General features: G+C 53.0%; 1 non-coding gene across 1 annotated transcript in view; it reads right to left on the bottom strand.

Moving 5' to 3' along the window:
• The window catches only part of LOC126113149 (small subunit ribosomal RNA), a 1,909-nt gene extending 1,544 nt beyond the window's left edge, over positions 1-365 (bottom strand). The window contains exon 1 of the ribosomal RNA XR_007524732.1: positions 1-365. This exon is cut by the window's left edge and continues 1,544 nt beyond it. This is a non-coding gene — a ribosomal RNA (small subunit ribosomal RNA).
• Between the last annotated feature and the right edge of the window lie 4,635 nt (positions 366-5,000).

Genomic DNA, 5,000 nt, shown 5'->3' with positions numbered 1-5,000 from the left:
ACCATGGTAGGCGCAGAACCTACCATCGACAGTTGATAAGGCAGACATTTGAAAGATGCGTCGCCGGTACGAGGACCGTGCGATCAGCCCAAAGTTATTCAGAGTCACCAAGGCAAACGGACCGGACGAGCCGACCGATTGGTTTTGATCTAATAAAAGCGTCCCTTCCATCTCTGGTCGGGACTCTGTTTGCATGTATTAGCTCTAGAATTACCACAGTTATCCAAGTAACGTGGGTACGATCTAAGGAACCATAACTGATTTAATGAGCCATTCGCGGTTTCACCTTAATGCGGCTTGTACTGAGACATGCATGGCTTAATCTTTGAGACAAGCATATGACTACTGGCAGGATCAACCAGGGAGCTGCGTCAACTAGAGCTGAGCAGCCGGCCGCCCGGGAGTGTGTCCCAGGGGCCCGCGCGAACACGCAAGCGTCCGCTCAATTATTCTGCAAACAGGAGGAGGCTGAGCTCCCCTGCACAATACACCTCGAAACCCTCTCAGGTCCCGGCGGCGCGCAGCGCCGTCCTAAGTACTTGGTCGGGTTCGAGAGAGGCGCAATCGCCCGGAGTTAGGCGAGTAGACGCTTTAGGTGCGACCACCCGTGCTCCCAACTGAGCTTGCCGCTGCCGACAGAGGCCCGGGAGCGTGCTGTCGTGGCATTGCCGGCGGGAGACAACACGCGCCACCTACGGTGACCGGCAGCTCCAACGCCAGCGCCACAGAAGGGCAAAGGCCCCACGTGGGTGCCGAAGCGAACTCTCCCAGCACAGCGCACGTGCCAACACGTCTGCACAACTGCGATACAAACCACCAGCGAGAACCGCTGGGGCGACCGAGCAGCAGACGGCGTCGCGGCGCCGAGTGCCGGGCGGCGGCGCATCCTCAACGCACACAGTCCTCAGTCGGACCAGCACACTGCAGATGTCCACCGCGCTTCGCACCGGGCCCGCGAGGACCCACTTTGGCCGCCCGGCGCCGCGCGCAGGGTGCCCCGGCGCGCAGCTGCGCCGCCTGCCGCGTCCGTCGGCCGGCGCGCCTGCCACTGGGCGCCCCCACCAGCCGGCTGTAGCGCGTGCGCCCACGCACCGCGCGGCCAGCACGCCGGGCGGCCCCCCCTCACCGGCCGGGGACGGTCCCACCCAGCCACCGCCGCGTATCGCTTCACACACAGATTTGCCCTTACTGATTTACCTCCAGCAACAACAACCGCACCACAATGGGTTTACCAGTTGTTCATTTGCGTAACGTCACCAGCAAACGTAGACGTCCATCCCAGTTTGCAAATGCAACGATTATTGCATACCTGTCTGTTAGGTGTCACGACACACTACGTCTGCCCACATACACGCAACAAAATGTGCACGACTAGAGAACACGTGGGAGGTGGCCCCCTACGTATGCGATGTCCATTACGAGACCGACTGTCAACCAGCATCTGTACCATGTCGCAGATGTGGAACGCGGTGCACCATGCTATCACACTGTGTGAGAAGAGACGACTACGTTTGAATACACGCGCCACTACATCAACAGACGGCTCATGCTGATCGCCATCCAGGGCGTCCGTTAATCCCACACGTCTCTATGGCGTACCACACTGCAATGTAGCTGTTATGGGGAGACGGCACGTGGCTGAGTGCACAACATTTGGACCGTATGGTTCGCTGTTGTTGGGCGCAGTCGTTGTACGGTCACACATGTGCCACAGCGTATCATGCAGTACATACGGACCTATGTGCAGTACAATGTGAGGGTTAAGCTTACGACATCAGCGGACAGTGGACACAGGCCGTACCACGACGTAGACTGAGCGCTTCGACATGCGAATGCCAGTGAACAGCTGCGAAGGGCATTGAACACGCAAGCACCTGAACGACCAGCGTGCGAAGGCAGGGGGGAGGGTGGGGGCGATGTACATCCTGCAGTCGTCCACATTACAGTGTACAGCGGGAGCATGTAAAAAGTAAGCAACACTTGCGAAGTGTTGAACATGAAACGATACACAAGAGGGTGGGCGGTGCGAGTAGCGAACTATATTCAGAGGGTTGTGGTTAGACAACACTGGATTAATGTAACGTGTCATATGCCAATTACAGAGCAGGTTAAGGCACAACTTGGGTTAGGTTAAGGCACAACGTGGGTTAGGTTAAGGCACAACTTGGGTTAGGTTAAGGCACAACGTGGGTTAGGTTAAGGCACAACGTGGGTTAGGTTAAGGCACAACGTGGGTTAGGTTAAGGCACAACGTGGGTTAGGTTAAGGCACAACGTGGGTTAGGTTAAGGCACAACGTGGGTTAGGTTAAGGCACAACGTGGGTTAGGTTAAGGCACAACGTGGGTTAGGTTAAGGCACAACGTGGGTTAGGTTAAGGCACAACGTGGGTTAGGTTAAGGCACAACGTGGGTTAGGTTAAGGCACAACGTGGGTTAGGTTAAGGCACAACGTGGGTTAGGTTAAGGCACAACGTGGGTTAGGTTAAGGCACAACGTGGGTTAGGTTAAGGCACAACTTGGGTTAGGTTAAGGCACAACTTGGGTTAGGTTAAGGCACAACTTGGGTTAGGTTAAGGCACAACTTGGGTTAGGTTAAGGCACAACTTGGGTTAGGTTAAGGCACAACTTGGGTTAGGTTAAGGCACAACTTGGGTTAGGTTAAGGCACAACTTGGGTTAGGTTAAGGCACAACGTGGGTTAGGTTAAGGCACAACGTGGGTTAGGTTAAGGCACAACGTGGGTTAGGTTAAGGCACAACGTGGGTTAGGTTAAGGCACAACGTGGGTTAGGTTAAGGCACAACGTGGGTTAGGTTAAGGCACAACGTGGGTTAGGTTAAGGCACAACGTGGGTTAGGTTAAGGCACAACGTGGGTTAGGTTAAGGCACAACGTGGGTTAGGTTAAGGCACAACGTGGGTTAGGTTAAGGCACAACGTGGGTTAGGTTAAGGCACAACGTGGGTTAGGTTAAGGCACAACGTGGGTTAGGTTAAGGCACAACGTGGGTTAGGTTAAGGCACAACGTGGGTTAGGTTAAGGCACAACGTGGGTTAGGTTAAGGCACAACTTGGGTTAGGTTAAGGCACAACGTGGGTTAGGTTAAGGCACAACTTGGGTTAGGTTAAGGCACAACTTGGGTTAGGTTAAGGCACAACTTGGGTTAGGTTAAGGCACAACTTGGGTTAGGTTAAGGCACAACTTGGGTTAGGTTAAGGCACAACTTGGGTTAGGTTAAGGCACAACTTGGGTTAGGTTAAGGCACAACTTGGGTTAGGTTAAGGCACAACTTGGGTTAGGTTAAGGCACAATGTGGGTTAGGTTAAGGCACAACGTGGGTTAGGTTAAGGCACAACGTGGGTTAGGTTAAGGCACAACGTGGGTTAGGTTAAGGCACAACGTGGGTTAGGTTAAGGCACAACGTGGGTTAGGTTAAGGCACAACGTGGGTTAGGTTAAGGCACAACGTGGGTTAGGTTAAGGCACAACGTGGGTTAGGTTAAGGCACAACGTGGGTTAGGTTAAGGCACAACGTGGGTTAGGTTAAGGCACAACGTGGGTTAGGTTAAGGCACAACGTGGGTTAGGTTAAGGCACAACGTGGGTTAGGTTAAGGTAGAAATTGCGTTACATTGCGGTACAAATTGCGTTACATTGCGGTACAAATTGCGTTACATTGCGGTACAAATTGCGTTACATTGCGGTACAAATTGCGTTACATTGCGGTACAAATTGCGTTACATTGCGGTACAAATTGCGTTACATTGCGGTACAAATTGCGTTACATTGCGGTACAAATTGCGTTACATTGCGGTACAAATTGCGTTACATTGCGGTACAGATTGCGTTACATTGCGGTACACATTGCGTTACACATTGCGGTACACATTGCGTTACACATTGCGGTACACATTGCGTTACACATTGCGGTACACATTGCGGTACACATTGCGTTACACATTGCGTTACACATTGCGGTACACATTGCGGTACATTGCGGTACACATTGCGGTACATTGCGGTACACATTGCGTTACATTGCGGTACACATTGCGTTACATTGCGGTACACATTGCGTTACATTGCGGTACAAATTGCGTTACGAATTTGGTTAAGTTAAGGTGCAAAATGGGTTAGGTTAAGGTGCGAAATGGGTTGGATTACAGTACACAACGTGGTAAGAGAGTGTGTTGGGGGGGGGGGGGGGCCGAGGTTCGTTGGTAGTGATCATTGTAAGTGAATGTCTGAGGCAGCTTCAGTATGTCACAGCAGTTATGTCTCGTCAGGATGCGCTTTTCGCTCGTGACTGGAGGCGCGCCGCGTCTGTGGTTGCGGCAAGGGAGCGGCAGACCTGTGTGATTCATTCCTGCCATTGTTTCTGTGCCGTAACAGGAGGCAGTGTGGTGGTGTTGGGTGCACCCCTGTGTAGGACATGTGTGGGTGTTGGTGGCTTATCTGAGCAATTGTGGATGTCGGACGGGTGGGATATTCTATTTTAGAATTGGACCCCCTGGTGTGGTTATCATAGTGTGGATGGTGTACTGTGGCGGAGAGGATGCACCGGACGTTGGTCCATGCTGGTGCTTACATATTGTATCTGTGTCTGTTACAGGCAGAGAGTAATGTGTGATAGAGTGTCTCGCTGATGTGTGGTTCATATTGTGTGCACAGACTTACAGCATGTATAGGGACAGCGGGAATTTGGCATATTGGATATAACTCTTCGTGAAACGCAAGATATAGGGGTGGATTGCAACGTACGAGTGCGGGAAGAGTCCGCCGTTCATCCGCTGGAGTTGCGATTTCGGCGGTTGGGGTGGGGCACGTGCGGGTGCGGGTGGAGTGATTGTCGGTTGACTACTTCGTGCGACGCAGGCACTGGCGTTCGGGTTCCTGTGGTGGACAGATTATGCAGGCTTTGTGGGTGGCGTCGGAAAATGGGTACTGTGGGACCTAGCGATGTCGTAGTCGGGGTGGCGTCTCATAGATGGCGGTATCGTCGGTGC

Source organism: Schistocerca cancellata, unplaced genomic scaffold (assembly GCF_023864275.1).
Source record: "Schistocerca cancellata isolate TAMUIC-IGC-003103 unplaced genomic scaffold, iqSchCanc2.1 HiC_scaffold_240, whole genome shotgun sequence".
Taxonomy (NCBI): domain Eukaryota; kingdom Metazoa; phylum Arthropoda; class Insecta; order Orthoptera; family Acrididae; genus Schistocerca; species Schistocerca cancellata.
This window is presented reverse-complemented; position numbering and strand designations above follow the sequence as displayed.